Source organism: Schistocerca gregaria, chromosome 10, assembly GCF_023897955.1.
Source record: "Schistocerca gregaria isolate iqSchGreg1 chromosome 10, iqSchGreg1.2, whole genome shotgun sequence".
Classification (NCBI taxonomy): domain Eukaryota; kingdom Metazoa; phylum Arthropoda; class Insecta; order Orthoptera; family Acrididae; genus Schistocerca; species Schistocerca gregaria.
Window position 1 is genome coordinate 218,090,920 of NC_064929.1, and position 19,629 is coordinate 218,110,548.

Consider the following 19,629-nt stretch of genomic DNA (forward strand, 5'->3'; position numbering starts at 1 on the left):
GTCTTTCACAAGCACGATGTTTCCTAAATCCGTGTTGACTCTGTGTCAATAGACGGTTCTCTTCGAGGGAATTCATAATATTGGAACACAATAAACGTCCCAAAATCCTGCTACATTTCAACGTTAATGATACGGTCCTATTATTTAGTGGATTACTCCTATTGCCTTTCTTGAATTCTGGTGTAACCTGTGCAACTTTCCAGTCTTTGGGTACGGATTTTTCGTCGAGCGACAATCATTAAGTATGGAGCTATTGCATCAGCATACTCTGAAAGGAACCTAATTAATATACTGTCTGGGCTGGAAGACATGCTTCATCAAGTGATTTAAATTTCTTCACTACTTCGAGGATATATCTTCTAAGTTACACATGTTGGCAGCTTTTCTGATTCTAGTTCTGAAATATTTACGTCATCTTCTTTGGTGAGGGAATTTCGGAAACTTGCCCTGTTTTAGTCAAATTGCGCCATAGAATTCTTTTCCCTCTGTTCTGATTTAGTAGCACTTATTAGAGTATCTGATCCAGCCATCTGATGTTCAATAATTTTGAGTGCAGCGCTCTTCAAAAGTTTGTTCTATTTTTATCGAGACCTATTATCATCTACATTTCATTTCTGTACAATGCTACGCTCAACAGAAAAACCTTTCAACATTTAAATTTATATTTGATGTGAACAAACTTTGTCTTTTTCGGAAATGCCTTTGTTGCTGTTGCCAGTAACTTACAGCTATTATCAGTTATTTTGCTGCCCAAATAGCGAAAGTCTTATGTGCTTTCAGTGTCTCGTTTCTTAAGTTAATTCACTGAACACTGAAACACCATAGTCGAAACTGAATTTGTCTCCGGCAGTGACGTCACGGTGAACTACATCGTGGAAAACGGCAAGATTTCGTATAGCAGAATTCTAAGAAAAATCGTATGCAGAGTCCAGTATCCAGAATCTAGACGGATGGAAGTTGCGAAGTAACGGAGAAGTTTGTCAGAAACTGGAAATAATTTCTGGCGATATGAGGAGGAGCAGGCTGACGCTTCATACATGAATAATTAACCAAAATAAATTAACGAAAATAAATTAACGAAACATATTTTTAATAAATCCATTAAATTTCGGCTACGCAACCATGCAAACATTGATATTTCGGCCGCGTACCTTCCGCTCATCTACAGAGTGAGTCGCAAGACTGGCGGCAAATATTGAATTAGCTGAGGAATTAAAAAAACCGCTAAAACATACATTAAAAAGCCAGGAATGCTCGGACAACCTAAAAAATTTGTTAAGTTCAAAAGATGAGAGAAGAGCAAAGGGAACTGGAGGAATTTGGACGGTAGAACAACGGAAGCAGTCTACATCTACATCTACATCTACATCCATACTCCGCAAGCCACCTGATGGTGTGTGGCGGAGGGTACCCTGAGTACCTCTATCGGTTCTTCCTTCTATTCCACTCTCGTATTGTACGTGGAAAGAAGGATTGTCGGTATGCTTCTGTGTGGGCTCTAATCTCTCTGATTTTATCCTCATGGTCTCTCGCGAGATATACGTAGGAGGGAGCAATATACTGCTTGACTCTTCGGTGAAGGTATGTTCTCGAAACTTTAACAAAAGCCCGTACCGAGCTACTGAGCGTCTCTCCTGCAGAGTCTTCCACTGGAGTTTATCTATCATCTCCATGACGCTTTCGCGATTACTAAATCCTGTAACGAAGCGCGCTGCTCTCCGTTGGATCTTCTCTGTCTCTTCTATCAACCCTATCTGGTGCGGATCCCACACTGCTGAGCAGTATTCAAGCATTGGGCGAACAAGCGTACTGTAACCTACTTCCTTTGTTGTCGGATTGCATTTCCTTAGGATTCTTCCAATGAATCTCAGTCTGGCATCTGCTTTACCGACGATCAACTTTATATGATCATTCCATTTTAAATCACTACTAATGCGTACTCCCAGATAATTTATGGAATTAACTGCTTCCAGTTGCTGACCTGCTATTTTGTAGCTAAATGATAAGGGACCTATCTTTCTATGTATTCGCATCACATTACACTTGTCTACATTGAGATTCAATTGCCATTCCGTGCACCATGCGTCAATTCGCTGCAGATCCTCCTGCATTTCAGTACAATTTTCCATTGTTGCAACCTCTCGATACACCACAGCATCATCTGCAAAAAGCTTCAGTGAACTTCCGATCTCATCCACAAGGTCATTTATGCATATTGTGAATAGCAACGGTCCTATGACACTCCCCTGAGGCACACCTGAATTCACTCTTACATCGGAAGACTTCTCTCCATTGAGAATGACATGCTGCGTTCTGTTATCTAGGAACTCCTCAATCCAATCACACAATTGATCTGATAGTCCGTATGCTCTTACTTTGTTCATTAAACGACTGTGGGGTACTGTGTCAAACGCCTTGCGGAAGTCAAGAAACACGGCATCTACCTGTGAACCCGTGTCTAAGGCCCTCTGAGTCTCGTGGACGAATAGCGCGAGCTGGGTTTCACACGACCGTCTTTTTCGAAACCCATGCTGATTCCTACAGAGTAGATTTCTAGTCTCCAGAAAAGGCATTATACTCGAACATAATACGTGTTCCAAAATTCTACAACTGATCGACGTTAGAGATGTAGGTCTATAGTTCTGCACATCTGTTGGACGTCCCTTCTTGAAAACGGGGTTGACCTGTGCCCTTTCCCAATCCTTTGGAACGCTTCGCTCTTCTAGAGACCTTCGGTACACCACTGCAAGAAGGGGGGCAAGTTCCTTTGCGTACTCTGTGTAAAATCGAACTGGTATCCCATCAGGACCAGCGGCCTTTCCTCTTTTGAGCGATTTTAATTGTTTCTCTATCCCTCTGTCGTCTATTTCGATATCTACCATTTTGTGACCTGTGCGACAATCTAGAGAAGGAAGCACAGTGCAGTCTTCCTCTGTGAAACAGCTTTGGAGGAATACATTTAGTATTTCGGCCTTTAGTCTGACATCCTTTGTTTCAGTACCATTTTGGTCACAGAGTCTCTGGACATTTTGTTTTGATCCACCTACCGCTTTGACATAGGACCAAAATTTCTTAAAATTTTCTGCTAAGTCAGTACATAGAACTTTACTTTCGAATTCATTGAAAACCTCTCGCATAGCCCTCCTCACACTGCATTTCGCTTCGCGTAATTTTTGTTTGTCTGCAAGGCTTTGGCTATGTTTATGTTTGCTGTGAAGTTCCCTTTGCTTCTGCAGCAGTTTTCTAACTCGGTTGTTATACCACGGTGGCTCTTTCCCATCTCTTGCTTGGCACATACTCATCTAATGCATATTGTACAATAGTTTTGAACTTTGTCCACTGATCCTCAACACTATCTGTACTTGAGACAAAACTTTTGTGTTGAGCCGTCAGGTACTCTGCAATCTGCTTTTTGTCACTTTTGCTAAACAGAAAAATCTTCCTACCTTTTTTAATATTTCTATTTACGGCTGAAATCATCGATGCAGTAACCGCTTTATGATCGCTGATTCCCTGTTCTGCAATAACTGATACAAATAATTCGGGTCTGTTTGTCACCAGAAGGTCTAATATGTTATCGCCACGAGTCGGTTCTCTGTTTAACTGCTCAAGGTAGTTTTCAGATAAAGCACTTAAAAATATTTCACTGAATTCTTTGTCCCTGCCACCCGTTATGAACGTATGAGTCTCCCAGTCTATATCCGGCAAATTAAAATCTCCAGCCAGAACTATAACATGGTGGGGAAATCTACTCGAAATATTTTCCAAATTATTCTTCAGGTGCTGAGCCACAACAGCTGCTGAGCCCGGGGGCCTATAGAGACATCCAATTACCATGTCTGAGCCTTCTTTAACCGTGACCTTCACCCAAATCATTTCACAATTCGAATCTCCGTCAATTTCCTTCGATACTATTGCACTTCTTATCGCTATAAACACGCCTCCCCCTTCACTGTCCAGCCTATCTCTGCGGTATACATTCCAATCAGAGTTTAGGATTTCATTACTGTTTACGTCTGGTTTCAGCCAACTTTCTGTTCCTAGTACTATATGGGCGTTGTGACCGTTTATTAATGAGAGCAGTTCTGGGACCTTTCTATAGACGCTCCTGCAGTTTACTATTAGCACATTAATATTGTTATTCCCTGTTGCATTTTGCCTACTCCTGCCTTGCCGCGTCTCAGGAGGCGTCTTGTCGGGCCTAGGGAGGGAATTCTCTAACCTAAAAAAAACCCATGTGCACTCCACACGTACTCCGCTACCCTCGTAGCCGCTTCCGGCGTGTAGTGCACGCCTGACCTATTCAGGGGGACCCTACATTTCTCCACCCGATAGCGGAGGTCGAGAAATTTGCACCCCAGCTCTCCGCAGAATCGTCTGAGCCTCTGGTTTAAGCCTTCCACTCGTCTCCAAACCAGAGGACCGTGATCGGTTTTGGGACCTTTCTATAGACGCTCGAACGAAAGCACGAAGTAGTTAAGAGACCGAGGAAACTCCAGTCAAGGGAAGAACAGCGAATAATGTTGTAGCGTAATCCTAAGTGGCGAGTAGAATTTGACACAAAATGAAAGTTTGTGGAGCTATCGTATGATGTACATAATGTCTTATTTTATTATCTTGATCGCAAAATTTTTTAACGGAATTACTGATTTCAGCTATACAATACCTAACCTCCAGAATCTAAAATAAAAGTAAATAAAAAACATTACTCTCTACCACATTAAGCGATAAAAATACAGAGAGAAATTGTGATATAAACGCGATATACATCTTCTTCTGCTGCACTGTAACAAGTCATAACCACGTAAATGTAATGTGAGTTAGAGTTGCCATGCATGCTTCAGCCGTTTGTATGTTGGACGTGCGTGCTACCTTACAGATTGTTGATGTAATCGCAACGTAGGGTCATTATGTAAGGAAATCAAAAAAAGGCTCATTTAGAAGTATAGTTCTTTAAAATATTCTGAGTTGTATGCAAGTAAGCACAAACGGTAGCCTAGGTAAACTAGCATGGAAATACGAGGAAACTGCGCCATCTGACGGCGAGCGGTGCAGTTCCCTAACTTCCGACTATAAATTACGCTATATCTCATTTATTTAATTGAAATGTAGCTATAATTAACTTCCTTTTGTTAGTTCCCGTCCGTTTTGCTATCCATTTATAATAATTTGTTTTTTAATCACAATTGAAATTTAAAAATGAGAACCAGACCGATATCCGGGATGCTCAGAAACAGTCTGAAAGGCTTTTAACGGTGTTGCAAGATAGCGTGTACTGAGAAATAACAGTTAAGAATAAAAACCTGATACGTTGCACCACTTCCGAGTTAATTAGCATCGAAGTTAGCCAATCAGGCCACAGCGTGTGCCAATTCAAGCGACCCGCCAGGTACGGTTAGTGTCGGTTGGTCCCCATAGCGCAGATGGCGGCACACGACACCGCCCAGCCTTTGGCTCGGGTTCGATCCTTACTGTCTTGCCACGGCCAGACATGCGGGATTTCCGACGTAAGTACCATAACCATTTAACCTCAGATATTTATTTACTCTGTATTTCATCGCTTGGAGGTTAGTTATTTTCACATAGCGCGCTTCTAACACTGTTTTCTACAGTAGGTCACCAGCGCACCAATAATATTTCGCCACAGTGGAAGAATAAAAATCGAAAACTGACGATGATGTAATGTGTATCTTGCAAATCATGTGAACAGCCGTCTGATGATGAACTTGCCAGTTCGAAACCGGTAACGGCGCCAATTATATAAATATATAGCAGTATTAATAGTGGCTGGTTGCTGTCTTCTTCTTTGTAAGAATCAAATAAAAAGTTATACCTACGTGGTCAGCTGACATTTAGTAATACTGGGGAACGTACGAAGATGGAAAGATAAGGCAAATCACAATTACAGTCACTGATGGTCGAGATTTCGTCACAGACAGTTTCTGTGTGAAGGAAAAGACTAACTGCTGTGGTCTCTCATGTTTTCTCTGCGTTTTGCGTAACGATGGGTTCTCTGGTGTTCGGCCGAATTGTTGATTCAGTTTTCTGTACGCTATTTACAGTGTAACACGCAGTCTGGGTGGACTGCAGCCAGCAAGTGCGTGTAACAGTGCAGCTAGCAGAACCTTCAGGAGAGTAGCTGGTTGATTTCACAGGTCTCGACGGATACCTTCGGCGAGGTGGTTCGGAATGCTGCTTGGGCTAGGCACGTGATCGGGTGCTTGGCAACAGAACTGTACGAGACACGCAGTGTCTCAAGCGCGTCTGCACTTGCAATATGAGCAGAGTGGTACTGTTTTGGCGAATTTTGCAGCGTGGTGTAAACAAGACGCAGGGCGCGCTCAGACAGGCAGACTCAGCGCAGAAACTGCCGCAGCAGCAGGCGCAGCAAGTGTTGGTTGTGTGGCGACCGAGAGACACAGCAACCGTTGGCCCCCCTAGGCCGGCGCAAGGTCGCCCGAGGGTAAACACCCGAGCACAGGACTGCAGCCAGCGCTTACCTGTGTGGAGGATGGAGCGACCCTCGAACCACGTGGCTGTTCAAGGCTCGCGTGAGAAGGCAACGCCACAACAGTATCAGCTTCCACCATCAGAGGCTTCCTTTACAGCGGAAGAAGTGGCAATGATTGACTGAGATAAGCATCCTCTGTGTCGTAGAGAACAGGGATGTGGGAAAACACAGCAGTAAACTAGGTACCAATATAACCCACGAAGTAAGAGTGTGCCCTCGGACAGGTAAATGCGTTGATTTGTCTTGGATAAAAGTTCACGCAGGCGTTGTGTACAGTGAAACAAGTGGCCATGCGTCAGGGAAACTGCTGTATTCGGAGCTTACTTTGATAACTTCTCTTTCACCGACATATTACATCATGTTAAAAAGGAAATAAGGTCCCACTGGAAAGAGGAATAAGAAAACATCAGATGTAAATAAAGTACGAGGTGCATTAATTTCTCCAGAGATTTTTATTCAGTATATCGAAACTTATTGACAGCATATTTTCATACCTGAACTATTTTTCTACGTAGAAGTTATCAAATTTAAAGGTCTGTTGTAGCGCTCGACAATGTTTCTTACGCCTTCTGCATGTTAAGTTGCCGCCAGATCGTAGAACCAGTTACTAATACCCTCTCGAAGTTTGTTGCCATTTCCAGAGTGCTTTCCACCATAAAAAAACCCGTCAATTTTGAACAAAGTCCAGGCTACAAGATGTACAAAAGAACCCGCTTAACAAATTTCTATGCTTCTCTTGATCTAACCACTCTACATTTTGTATCCAGTCTACTTCGGTCTCTTTCAGTCATTATGTTGACAAAATAACAAAACTCCGGTAGTAATCTTCGTGTCGTATTTTCTAAACCAACTACCTCAGAATCGCGTGGTTCGATTACACTACATTTTATTGTCGATGTTTTACTTTTGATGACAATAATATAGTAACATCTTTTCAAGATACTATCCATTCCGTTCAACCGATCTTTGCAGTCTGTGGGAGACTTCAGTCTTTTTATCTCCTCCCTGAAGTTAAATTCAGTTTCCAAATTTCTCCATGGCTTCCTTAATAGTTTGTAATATTGTTGCATCCATTTGTTATGAAGGCGGTGCAGATAGACAATAAGAGCGGTTTAAAAGCTGTGAGCTGTCTGGGGAAGTTAACCTTGCTTTTAGAAAGCGTAGCTACCTGTTCCGACGTTGGTCCCACTGTTCTCTAGCAGACAGGCTTGTCTGCTACTATCCAGCATGCAACTAGAAATACATTTGCTCATTCATCCTCTCACACAGAAGGGAAGGGGGATGACAGTATCTTATCATATACAGTATATAAAAGAAAGCGGATGTAGGTTCCGTATGAGATTGTGTGACATGAGTTACATATAAACTGTGTTTTAAAGTGTAGTAGTGTGACAGATCGTTCTTGTTTATGTGTAAAAGTAATACGTTCGACTGCTCAGTCTTCTCCCAGATAGTCAGAAACACCACAGTAAATTTAGAAGAGGAATTTATGCCGTAAATGACAACAGATTTAAGAAATTAACATGAAAGGAATCCAACAGAGACCTTTCAAGTTTACTCAGGGTACAGTGTCAGTGACATAGGGGATACGAGTCAAACTTGTCCCACTCTCTTCTCAATTACTATTTCCGTTCCATACCTTTCTGCTCTTTCTATCTGAGGTCTGTACGAGTTGCGGTCAACCTCACGCTCCCTGCGTCTCATCCCTGCGACTATTGAGGACTCACTTGGGCAGGACTCCACTGTCGGCCGCTCTACTCTTTTGCGAACCCCGGCAGTGCTTCGCAGTTGCTAATTATGCGTAGGAGTTGAATATACGTCCTCATCGCCCCTCTCTCTCCTTACCGTCCTCCCCAGTCGCTTTATCCACGCCTTCCTCCGCCTCCTCTGTCGGTCCATCACCACCTCTCCCCTCTCTCTATCCACCTCCTCTTCTCCCCCTATCCCTTCCCCCACTCACAATCTCCTCCTTACTCGACTCCCTGACCATTTGCTCCTTTCTTTCTGTCCATCGCTTATTCCACCCTCTCTCTAACCTCGAGCTTTGTTTATTGACATTCCAAACGAAACATTTCTTTGGAAACTGAAGTGGCTTAAATTGAATGGGTAAACAGGTCGGGAACGTTGGCATTCAATGTATGAGAGACACGCCTCTAGCTGCTGGATCTATGAGGATATTGGTTTCAATGACATAATTCCGCACACATTTAATCATGAGGCAGGTGGGTACGACTGCAAAGTTTCGGACCATTCACTTTCCCTAGTAGTATTCTGATCGTAAGCTGATAAGCCATAAATACATATTTCCTGTTCACCATTAAAACTGAGAGGCAGAAGAAAAAACTGCACATTGATGTGCATACAGTTTATATTCAAAATTACATGTAAGGAGAAAGAATATACTTGCATATATGGGAGAAACAGTTTGTCTAATAGTTTAAATGCCCCGCTGTCGTACTTAAAACCGACCGCGAGAAAGAAAACGAAACTGCACATTTTCACAGCACACTACAGTATTTTCTTTCTCGGAGTCGGTTTTAATAGAAAATGTCTTTAAGAAAAGATATATGTTTGTCATCATGTGTTCAGTGTATCTTGTGAATATTTGAAGTAAAACAGTCCAGGTCTCTTCGTAATTATTGGGAACTTCGTTGTACAACGTCTTGTCTTTGTATGGTAGTAGGGATTTCCTTTACACAAACACTGCACTTTAGATGAACCAATGCAAGGAATCTAAATATGCCATTGACCTTCCCTAACACTGATTTGGGCCGTTCATGTCAATTCATGGTATTACCCATAAACATTTATGTGGTTTGACGTGCTCGAGTCGATCTCCACCAATTCCATAAGGACAAGGCCAGTATTACACTATCATATTTCTTTGACACAAAGAAATGTCATCAAATATTCGTCAGATTTCTTAGACAAAGATATGGGATATTACACTGTCGTCATATTGTTCATCATATTTCAAGATGACAGTTGCTAGTAACACAATTACATTGTGTGTGTATTTGAAAGAAAAGCAGCGAAAAAAAAAGAAACATACTTGTATTAAGCCATAGGTATTGGGTCTAAATAACAAAAGCATTCAGAAAAATTTGCTACGAGTACTGCAAGTGGAGGAAGTCAAGCCTTAATAAATAAATTACTTACGAATGGATGAGAGTGTATTTCCATATTTGTTCAGTGAAGTGGCTTCTCTTAAAGACAGGAACGCCGTATGTGCAGAAGATGGGCTCGCCAGAATACTGCGACTTCTTGATACAGGAGAGAGCTGCTCTGGTTTACAAAACAGTACTCGAATATGACATTGCACATTAACCAAAATAATTCCAGAAACGTCTGAAGCGATTTATAAAGCACTGAACGGAGAATATGTGAAGGTAAATAAATGTTTAGTACACTATATGGCCATAAGAACTATTTTTATTTCTGAATAATTTAATTAAAGGCATTAGTGTTCAAACAACTGCAAAATTAATAAAAAGTACGGAACAAATGAAGCGGTTTTTAGCTTGTGGCATCCAGAGTTCAAAAATAAACAAAGTAGAATGGAAAGCTAAGAAAGAATTTTTTATTTTCAATTCCCTATTCCGGTAATTCTCCGAGGCGTACTCCCGCAGTACCTCACATCGGAGATGTATTACGTGTCATCTCATCATAATCGAAACACGAGATCTGACGTACTATGCCCGTTCGGTGCTGTACGCCTCTGGAACCTCTTCCTTCTCCTTCCACCCTCATAGCGTTTTCCCCAAAAATTAACATACGTGGCCACCTCTCCCTCTGTCAAACCGTAAAGCAAATCTCTCACTTTCTCCTAGTTATGGATCTTTCGCTTTTCATTTCTCATTCAGTCGAGTCACTTCCTTTTCCCTTATCTGCGTTACTTGTGTTTCATAATCTACAGCTACATGACTACCCGGCTGTTCACACTTAAATGCCTGGCAGAGGGTTCTTAATACAAATGTAGCTGCTCTTTTTCGAACTTGTTCGATGCCCTCCGTCAGCCCTACCTGTTAAGGACACCATAGTGCACAGCAGTCCTCTAGCATAGGTCGAATAAGCGTAGTGTAGGCCGTGTCTGTAGTAGGTATGTTGCATCCTCTAGGCATTCTGACAATAAAACGTAGCCATTGGGTTGCCTTTCCCACAACGTTATCTACATCATCGTTCCAGTTTAAGTTAGTTGTTCGTAATTGTAATTCCTAGGTATTAATAGACTTGAAAGCCTTAAAATTCCTCTGATTTATCGGGGAACTGAAATTTAACGGATTTCTTTTTGTACTCATGTGGATCACTTCACACTTTTCATTATTTAGAGTCATTTGCCACTTTTTTCCCCAATTCGGATGTCTTTTCTAAATAACTTTGGATTTGGTTTTCATCATCTGATGACATTACTTGATGGTAAATGACAGCATCATCTGAAACAATATAAGAGGACTGTACAGTTTGTTTCCTAGATCGTTTACGTACATTAGAAACAGCAAAGGTCCTTTAAAACGTTCCTGGGCAACGCCGTATATCACTTCTGTTTTACTCAATGTTTTTTTCACTCCATTGCTGTGTACTGGGACTTCCTGAGAGGAAATCACGAACCATTCGCACAACTGAAGCGATACTCCACAGACACGCAATTTGATTGGAAATCGCTTTTGAGCAACGGTGTCAAAAGCCCTCTGGAGATCTAGAAATATGGAATCAGTTTCAGATAGTCTGTCGATACCACTCATTATTTTGTGTGAATAAAAAGCTAGTTCTGTTTCCGAGAAAAACATTTTCTGAATCAATGATGACTGTGTGTCATTAGACCATTATTTTCGAGGTAATTCATAATTTCCGAGCACAGTGTGTGTTCTTAACCCTTCCGCAAATCGACTTTAGTGTAATTCATCGGATTACTCCTTTTGGCTTTCTTGGGTATTGGTGTGACTTGGGCAAGTTTGCTAACTTGAGCTTTTGTCGAGCGACCGGTTCGCATATAATTGCCAAATATGGGACTATAGTATCTGGACCTGGAGACTTGCCTTTATTGTTTTAAGCTGCTTCGCTGCTCATGTTGGCAGTTGTTCTTAATTCGAATTGTGGAATATTTACTTTTTTTTTAGTGAAGTAATTTCGGAAGACTGTGTTTAATAACTCCGGTTTAGAGGCTCTGTCATCTCTAATATTACCATTGGTATTGCACAGTCAAGATACTGATTGTGTCTTGCCGCTGGTGTACTTTACATATGAGCAGAATCTCTTTCGGTTTTCTGCTAAATTTAGAGACACTGTTCCGTTGTGAAAACTATTAAGAGTCTCTTGCGTTGAGATTCGCTCTAAAATTTGAGTTTCAGTGAAACATCGCCGATCTAGTAGATTTTTCGTTCTTTTAAATTTGGCTCAGTTATTTCGTTGCTCGTGCAGAAGTGTTCTGGAATGTTTTGTATACCATGGGGGTTCAGTACGATCTTTTATTAATTTCTTCGGTTTAATCTCCCAGTTCCCTCAGATATGATTTATTTGAATTTAAACCACATTTCGTCTATACGTGACAAGGACAGTTGGGAAGGAGTGGAAACAGTCTCTTAGGAACACATCAAGAGAATTTTTACATGCATTTTTAAATGGACATATTGTCGTGGATTTGAATGTTGCGGTGGTCAACGACCTTGTGGCCACTAATGCCTGTATTTGTCTTAATGGTCCCTATTTGCTCAGGATTATTTGTTGTTAAGAGTTGACGTATGTTTTTGCAACCATTTACACTTCGAGTCGGCTCCTGAAATAACTGCTGAAAATAACTTTCGGAGAACGAATTTAGTGCATTTTCCACGATGTCTTATGCCAACACACCGAGGAAGAGATTGAAATCACCACCAACCATATTACTATGAGTGGTGCACATACTTGCGATGAGACTCAAGTTTTCTTCGAACTGTCCGACAACTGAATGATCTCAGTCGGGGGCTCTGCATCTACATTTATACTCCGCAAGCCACCCAACGGTGTGTGATGGAGGGCACTTTACGTGCCACTGTCATTACCTCCCTTTCCTGTTCCAGTCGCGTACGGTTCGCGGGAAGAACGACTGCCGGAAAGCCTCCGTGCGCGTCCGAATCTCTCTAATTTTACATTCGTGATCTCCTCATGAGGTATAAGCAGGGGGAAGCAATATATTCGATACCTCATCCAGAAACGCAGCCTCTCGAAACCTGGCGAGCAAGCTACACCGCGATGCAGAGCACCTCTCTTGCAGGGTCTGTCACTTGAGTTTGCTAAACATCTCCGTAACGCTATCACGTTTACCAGATAACCCTGTGACGAAACGCACCGCTCTTCTTTGGATCTTCTCTATCTCCTCCGTCAACCCGACCTGGTACGGATCCCACACTGATGAGCAATACTCAAGTATAGGTCGAACGAGTGTTTTGTAAGCCTCCTTTGATGATGGACTACACTTTCTAAGGACTCTCCCAATGAATCTCAACCTGGTACCCGCCTTACCAACAATTAATTTTATATGATCATTCCACTTAAAATCGTTCCGCACGCACACTCCCAGATATTTTACAGAAGTAAAAGGAACCAAATACTGATTCATTCCGGTTGTGAAGTATGATACCTGCCCGTGCTAACTCAGGAACTATGACATTCCTCCTCCTCTGCCCCACCCACCCCTACTATAAACTCCATTGGTGCTAATGCTCGTAGTTTAATCTACTGTCCTTTAATTTGTGTTGTTGCACTTCTTACGAACGAATGTAAAGTGTGTTTTATTCTGCAGTGTAGTAATTTTTGAATGTCGGATTGTGAATTAGATGTAACTTGCTACGTGCTTTTCGTAGTGAGCGTGATGTAAAATACGCTGGTGTGCAAAATTTAAGGAACGAAAGTAACTTTCGCACGATGTGTCCGTGCCAGGTAACATAGCCGAATGAGACTTGGCCCATACAGAGAAAAAGCCGATACAGTAGAGTGACCAATGAGACGAACAGATCGACACATTTATTCAAAGTTAATCACTACACTGAAGTGACGGCGATTCATTATAGTGCCGTGGACGTAACAAAAGGCGGGGCGTGGCCCTCAACAGGGTGCGTGACCACGATGGGCGGCAACGCGTGTCCTGCCAGGTGCTGCCGTGGTGACCTCAAGGATGGTGAGGGTTGCTGTGGTGAGGTGTTCCGTTCCTGCAGCCTGTGCGGTCGTCGGTGCATGCGGACGTGCTGTACGCACCTCCCCAACGCATCTGACACATGCCCAGTCCACTCCATTCGCCGAATGTCCTCTGGGACATGGGGAAGGTGAACAGTGTGGCAATAACCTTCTCATACCGTAACACCTGGGCCACCTAAACGATCATGTCCGACAGCTTTGCTAAGTGCATTACGTACCCTCATATGGCGAGAAGTGGGAACACGTAGCGCATGCAGGAACAATGTCGAACGTGATCGGCTTGGTGGTCCAGGTGTTACGGTGGGGGGAGACGTAACGGTGCACTGGCGCACTGACCTCCGAACCTCACCGGCCAACGTTACTGTCACACTGTACCACCCTCCCGACGTGCGTCTTTCGAGTTGTTGCGTTCGTCCGTGACTTCATTTTTACGGATGACGGTGCTCGACCGCATCGAACAGGGCACGCGGAGCAGCTCTTGGAATGAGAGGATATTCGGCGAGTGGATTGGTCTGCCCATTCCACCTTCCACCTTCGAGCACGTATGGGGTGCTTTCGGGGAGACAGCAGCACCCAGCGCGTTCACGTGCAACAGCTGTGGTGTGTAGGGAGCCTGCATGCTCTGTTCGCTAGACAAGCAACAGAAAAAGTCGTATTAATGAGTTTCTGTTACAAAAAGAAAATTACGATACTTAACTCTGACGTTTACGCAGATGTGCCGCAAGCAAAGGGCGACATACAAAATATTGAGTCCTCTTCAGCATAACAATCCAAAGGTCTCTGCTACGTAGAGAGGACAAGCGAATTGACTAGAGTTGAGGTTGCTGTTGAAGTGGGCCGTCACCGGTCCCTTCGCACAGGCGCCGCTGCTGTCGCGTTGTCCTCCTGGAGGGACGTCCGGTCAGCGTGCGATTGGCTGACTTCTCATAGCCACCTCTTCTCCATCGTTCCCGACTGGCGTGCCGGCACACGAACAGTGCATCCGAACGTTGAGCATTGAGCTTGCCGAGTTTCTGACGTCACAGCGTGGAAGAGCACGTTCGGGAGTCTTTCCGAACGTGCACAGCAATATCTGGCATGTCAGATACTCTGAGCGTGCGTCTGAGCGTTGACCAATGAGGTGGCACAATGCCACCTACGTCACACGCACACCGTCTCCCTTCAGTACAGAGTTGTAAGGCGCCATACTGCCATTCATTTCAAGCCTATATGTATATATGCCATTTCTGAGCACCAGCAAATTGAGAATCAGTGGAAAACCTGTTGTTAGTTGTGTGATTCGTTCCAGTAAAACAGTGAGAAACATATTCGTGGCAAAAGAATTATTGTAACTTACTGATGAGAGTAGGCCACTTGACGGCAGCGACACACTGAAGATCCGCCCAAAACGCATTGTTCTTGGTACAATTTGTTACAATTAAATTTCAATTAGTAACATAATTACCTACGATTAACGTTTTTAACAAGGATTAACACAATATGATTATGTGCAAGGAGTGTGTAGCTGGTTTAGCGTAATGAGTAGCGTCTCTAACCATTAATGAGTTTTTGTTGAGGCGATGGTTCGCGTCGTAACACTTCGGAATTTTTTTCTAACATTCGCGTTTTTATTAGGTTCTGATACTTTATTATTAATTTAACATAATTATATGCTATAATATTTGATGTTATGTAAATGTAATTTATCTTTCTTTTGAGGGTTGACTTTGTTCGATTGGCTTAAGCTACAGGACTGCTTGCGCTACTTGTACATAGGTATTTTGCTCCTTTTTAATTCACGCTTCGTAATTCACATGTTGCAAAGATTCTGCCTCTGGGTAGGCACAGTGATCAAGTAGGACTGACCTTGGGGTTTTACTAAAATGTGGGAATGATGAAATAATGTTTATCTTATGTGGAGAAGTATTCCAAATTCGTACTGCACTGTTTGTAATGGAACTTTTATAAGCCTGTGTTCTTATTGATTTGATATGGTACTGTCCTTTTCGTGGACGGTGGAGGAAATGTGCGTTTTAATACAGCTAATGTGAGAATTTTACGCGCACCCGTTGAGTAAACAGTTTGATTTACGAACTAGAAACATCCCGCAACTGCCGCTGGAGTGCGTTGCGATCGCGTATACCACGTTGGGGCCCACGTACCGTGTGCACAAGTCGCATCGTTCCTGAGCGTTCAGCAGCACGTTGAACTTGGCACGCTCAACGTTAACGTTCGACAGCACGGTCCGTGTGCCGGCGGCCTTACGTTGTAACACCGACGACCAGCACCTGTTTGCTGCGCTGGAGGAGAAATGAAGCGCCCTGCCACCACAAATCTTCACCACTCTCGTGGCCGAGATGGGAGCACGTTGCACAGCGTTCACTGCCGTGCACAGTGATCTCGTCCCGTCTATTAAGGATGATGTCCTGCATCTTGTAGTGTTCAGGTGGCCATCGTGATTCACAGTAACTTCAGTGTACAGTAGTTGTGTTCGAATAAATGTGTCATTTCATTCGTGTCCTTGCGTATTTGTTTCAAGTACTTTCTGTGCTGTATTGCAGTCGTTCTTTCTATGTACGTACGCTAAGTTGCAATCTGCTGAAATTTCCTGTCCGTATCACATACACATATATCAAACAAACTTCGTGCTTAGATGTCAATACAGAATACTTGGACCGTACCTTGTCAACTCTGTTGGTATATTTGGGTGCCGTGGTGATTTCCCCATTTTCATTTGTGTAGCCGTCTTCCCTATTTCTTTCGCGGCTATTTCCTCTACCTGTTCATCATCCTGGTTCTTTCTCACCCCCCCCCCCCCCCCCCCAATTACGTCCTTGTACTGTATCCTTTCTTGCGGTAGCAGGCACTTAAAATGCTTCTCTCTCTCTGACTATAATCGACACGTTTACTTTTCTTCTCAGCCCTGCAACCGTTTGACATGCCGATGCCAGTTTTCTGCCCCCCATGCATCGATCTACCTCCTCGAGTTTATCCTTCCAGATGCTATACTCCCTTCTGCCTCCCTGTTTTTACGTCTCAGTTCATTCTACAGTGTAATGCTCTCTCCTGTTTGTTCTTGTTCTGAACCAATTATTACACATAATCAAAAATGGTTCGAATGGCTCTGAGCACTATGGGTCTTAACTTCTGAGGTCATCAGTCGCCTAGAACTTAGAACTAATTAAACCTAACTAACCAAAGGACATCACACACATCCATGCCCGAGGCAGGATTCGAACCTGCGACCGTAGTGGTCACTCGGCTCCAGACTGTAGCGCCTAGAACCTCACGACCACTCCGGCCGGCTACAAATAATGTTCTTTTAGGTTTACATAATCGTCAATGCTTCGAGTCTACCATTGCGGAGGCTGCTTTCAAGCTACTTTTTCCCGTGACCCAGTGTTTGAAACGCTGCTTCATGTATGCACTTTTTAATTCCTCGAGACATACGCTGTGCCGTACCTTCTTCTAAGTGCCTGAGTTTCTCTGATAATTTACTAAAGAATTTCATTCGCAGTTATTTCAGACTATGTAAGTTGTATTTCATAGTATCCACTGTCCGTGTGGGAATATTTCCTCTTTAAATTGGCTTTACTTCTGGGGTTCTACTACCGTCATTGCTCTAAACCATATTCTGCACCTTTGTAGACTCTAACGTCATTTGTTCTTATGTTACAATTTTTATTTTCAAATACACAGTCTCCTATTGTCCTGACGTTGTTGGCAGGACTCTCCCGTGCATACGTGGGGACCCGCATGTGAGAAAAGAAACCATTTAAAATGGACTAGACGATAAATATAATGCTTTTCTCAAGACTTTCCTCGTTCGCTTTGAAAGTTGCTTTCCGTTAGAACGTTCAAAACAGGGTACTAGTACAAACAGGTAGCCTGGGTGGCTGACTAGAGGGATAACAATATCTTGTAGAACAAAGTGGGAATTACATCAAAACGTTAGGAACAGTCAAAATCTAAATGCAGCAGTCCATTACAAACAGTATTGTAAGGTGCTTAAAATGTTATTAGGAAGGCAAAAAGTATGTGGTATGCAGATAGAATAGTTGAGTCTCAGGATAAAATTAAAACCATATGGACTGTCGTAAAGGAAGTGGCTGGTCTGCAGAGACAGGTCGAGGATATAGAATCAGTGCGTAGTGGGAATGTCCGTGTTACTGATAAGTCGAATATATGTACAGTATTAAATAATCACGTTTTGAATATAGCAGGTGAACTAAATAGAAACCTAGTCCCAACAGGGAATCATATAGCGCTCTTAGAAAAAAGTGTTCCGAGACTGTTACCTGAAATGCTCCTCCACGATACTGACAAGAGGGAAATTGAGTTAATAATTAAATCACTAAAGACCAAGAACTCTCATGGATATGACGGGATATCTAGCAGAATACTGAAGTATTGTTCTATGTATGTTAGCCCAGTACTTAGCCATATCTGTAACTTTTCCTTTAGGAGTGGTCGGTTTCCTGACCGATGAAAGTACTCGGTAGTGAAGCCACTTATAAAAAGGGAGACATTGATAATGTTGACAATTTTAGACGTATTTCTTTGCCATCTGTGTTTGCTAAAGTTATCGAGAAGGTTGTATATACAAGGTTACTGGAGCATTTAAATTCACATAATTTGCTGTCTGATTTAAGAAATGGTTTAACAACTGAAAATGCTATATTCTCTTTTCTCTGTGAGGTTTTGGACGGATTAAATAAAAGGTTGCGAACGCTAGGTGTTTTCTTTGATTTAACGAAGGCTTTTGACTGCGTTGACCACAAAATATTACTGCAGAAGTTGGACCATTGTGGAGTAAGGGGAGTAGCTTACAATTGGTTTGCCTCTTACTTTAAGAACAGAAAGCAGAAGGTAATTCTCCGCAATATTGAGAGTGGTAGTGATGTTCAGTCCCAATGGGGCGCTGTTAAGTGGGGCGTTCCCCAAGGGTCAGTGCTGGGGCCACTGCTGTTTCTTATTTATACACTCCTGGAAATGGAAAAAAGAACACATTGACACCGGTGTGTCAGACCCACCATACTTGCTCCGGACACTGCGAGAGGGCTGTACAAGCAATGATCACACGCACGGCACAGCGGATACACCAGGAACCGCGGTGTTGGCCGTCGAATGGCGCTAGCTGCGCAGCATTTGTGCACCGCCGCCGTCAGTGTCAGCCAGTTTGCCGTGGCATACGGAGCTCCATCGCAGTCTTTAACACTGGTAGCATGCCGCGACAGCGTGGACGTGAACCGTATGTGCAGTTGACGGACTTTGAGCGAGGGCGTATAGTGGGCATGCGGGAGGCCGGGTGGACGTACCGCCGAATTGCTCAACACGTGGGGCGTGAGGTCTCCACAGTACATCGATGTTGTCGCCAGTGGTCGGCGGAAGGTGCACGTGCCCGTCGACCTGGGACCGGACCGCAGCGACGCACGGATGCACGCCAAGACCGTAGGATCCTACGCAGTGCCGTAGGGGACGGCACTGCCACTTCCCAGCAAATTAGGGACACTGTTGCTCCTGGGGTATCGGCGAGGACCATTCGCAACCGTCTCCATGAAGCTGGGCTACGGTCGCGCACACCGTTAGGCCGTCTTCCGCTCACGCCACAACATCGTGCAGCCCGCCTCAAGTGGTGTCGCGACAGGCGTGAATGGAGGGACGAATGGAGACGTGTCGTCTTCAGCGATGAGAGTCGCTTCTGCCTTGGTGCCAATGACGGTGGTATGCGTGTTTGGCGCCGTGCAGGTGAGCGCCACAATCAGGACTGCATACGACCGAGGCACACAGGGCCAACACCCGGCATCATGGTGTGGGGAGCGATCTCCTACACTGGCCGTACATCTCTGGTGATCGTCGAGGGGACACTGAATAGTGCACGGTACATCCAAACCGTCATCGAACCCATCGTTTTACCATTCCTACACCGGCAAGGGAAGTTGCTGTTCCAACAGGACAATGCACGTCCG

The 19,629-nt window shown here is 43.6% G+C and overlaps 1 protein-coding gene across 1 annotated transcript in view; it reads left to right on the forward strand.

Moving 5' to 3' along the window:
• Positions 1-19,629, forward strand: part of LOC126293252 (angiotensin-converting enzyme-like) — a 1,024,671-nt gene that overhangs the window by 740,407 nt on the left and 264,635 nt on the right. The gene's annotated exons all lie outside the window — the stretch shown is intronic.